Here is a 2,679-nt window from a genome sequence, read left to right as displayed (position 1 = left end):
TTTTTTCCCATCAAACAGCAGCACCTTCCTACTGAAGGCTACTGTTTTCATGCTTTTTCCCCTACACATAAACTAGCGTCCACTCCTGAGACAAGACGCTCAGCTAAACAAACATGTAGACTGATCCAGTCTACATATATGTATTTATTTGTTATTACTTTACTACAAAAGATCACTCAGGGATCTGCATCTTCCACCACTTTATCGGATTAAGTTGCTGACTTTATTTTTAAAAAGTTCCTGCCAATACAGTAACTTTTTATATAGTTGACTCTTGTCAAGCCAAATGAGCTCAAAGAAGTTTCATTTAATTTATAGTTGTTCACTAATCCAATCATTAATAGCATATTCCGCAAAGGTAAACTCATGGGCTTAGCCAGGCCTTCCCTGATAACACCAGTATACAAGAATCCAAGAAAACTTCCACTATACACTGAGAAGTCCAGGCGGTGCATTTAAAAATGGTAATTCAAAAGAATGAGGGGAAAAAGGAGGTTAAATACGCACACATAAAGTAAAAAAGAGACCAAAAAACTACATTATATTTCATAAAGCGTAAGAAATAAGGTAGTATGAGTAGCTATACTTAGAATTCTGTCATACAGACATACTTGAATAGACATACAATAATCAAAACAAACAACCCCACATTTCAGTTTTTGAATAATCTCTTGCTTTGTTAGATCTGTACTGAAACAAGTACTCTTAATTACTTCCCAAAAGCCCCAGAACAAACGACCACTACTTGACAGCTTTCTTGATTTTATCTTCCTTCCTCATCTCCACACTTCTGAATTCATTCACAACAAAAACTCTAGAAGCTGATTTCACAACACTCAACATCACATACAAATTGCTAATTAAGACCATGAATCCATGGTCTGATGGCTCCTAGAAGTGGCTGTAGAAATTACTTTCAATTTAAAACGTGGAAGGGGGAGACAAGCACCAATCTATTACGATGCTGAGGTTTAACAATTCACAACTTTCTAATGATAACAGGTTATTTATAGAGCTGGGAATCTGAATACTTCCAGATCTCACTGAACTCGGCAAAAAGGTCCAAAATCCTTTTGTTTCTTCTCTCTTTCAAACTACTTCTTGGGTGACTAGGTTTTGCACATTCTTAATATCTGAACTATACAAAAAAGCTGTGAACACAATGCTCAAATTTTAAAGACTAAACTAACTTAAAGAAAAAACAAAACACAACAAACAACACAGCTGAATAAACTCAGAAATTTCTAAATAAAATATCCAGTTGTCTGGATTTTATTATTTCATTTTATTTATCTCTTTTAGTCTTTTAGGGTGGATATTATAGTCATTCACTCAAGAAAGTATATTTCTAGAGCTGATTTTCGCATTGGACTTCAAATTGTAAATTTGTGCTGTATTACACTATTTCATATACACATCATCAGGTTAATTAAAGATTGTCAATCTCCATTCTTTTAAAGCAATTTAAACAACTGATTACACCAACTTTTGACTACAATTTAGTTCTTGCTTTTCATACATTAGTTTAAAATAGCTATATGCAAGACAACTTTAACTCAAGCGCAAATTTAACATAAGTAACCTATCAACTGAAAGAGCTTTAAAAAAAAGTGAGGTTTGGTGCCAAAATAAATAGGTCCTTTAGTGTCCAACAAGAAACACAGTTTTATAAGCTTTTGATTTTTACCATATGCCTCTTTCTGGGAAGAACTGCAACAAGACCTTCACTACTTCACTGGAAGACATACAGAAACAGCTAGAAGCTTTTGACATGAATGTTATTTGCACTTTCAAAGCTTGCTTTGATAGAGATATTAAGGAAGCCTCACTCTGCAGGATGAAATGTAAAGTTTTTTATGCTAATTGGAAGCCGAACAACACAGGTGCACACACACCTGACCAAAGTCAGTTAAGTTCTTTTGAAGAAAGCTAAAAGAAAAAAAATATATCCTTTCTCCTAAGAAAACAAAGCACAGCTTACCTCGCACTGCGTATTTTGGAAATAATTTATTAAAAACCTAAACATATCCATGTCCAGTTCACATGTACCTCGCTAAATCAGAGATAAGACAGTTAAAAAACCAAAGCCATTAAAACACCACAGTGTCTAGGTAATAAAATATTAAGCAAAACTGCATCCAGCTGATGAAGCTACGTAAATATTTTAATGAAACTTCTTGCTGAAACAATTGTTGGCTTTTTTACTTCAGCTGTATTTCCAGTTGGTCCTCCTCCAGCAGAACTGAGCTAAGTGCACCTTAGTGCTTTTCCACTAAGGCAGTTCCACCATCCAAACCATTAAAACAACCTCAGATCAATACCAGCTTCCTTTAACATCCAGCAGCAAGAAAGAAGCCACTTCAGGCACCACTCGGCCATCCTGGCATCAGGCTTCGGGAAAGAGAGGGACACCAAAAGCAGAGACTCCTTCACCTCTAATTTACCCCCTCGCAGCTCTGAGAGAGTATCCCAGGGAACCTCGCTACCAGCACGTTCAGAAGCTCAATCAGGAAAATCCTGAGCAACCAGACTGCGAGCTGCGTGCCCTAACGCATCCGATGCGGAGTTCCCGCTGGCCGAGCTCTCTCCCGGCGGGACGTACTTACTGGCGATGGCCCGCGGCTCCCGCGCTGGGCAGCACCTCCCGGGCCCCGCACCTCCCCGGCCCCGCACCCCTCG

Source organism: Chaetura pelagica, unplaced genomic scaffold (genome assembly GCF_000747805.2).
Source record: "Chaetura pelagica isolate M959 unplaced genomic scaffold, ChaPel_1.0 scaffold723, whole genome shotgun sequence".
NCBI lineage: Eukaryota > Metazoa > Chordata > Aves > Apodiformes > Apodidae > Chaetura > Chaetura pelagica.
The sequence above is the reverse complement of the archived record's forward strand: the minus strand, read 5'-3'. Positions refer to the sequence as shown.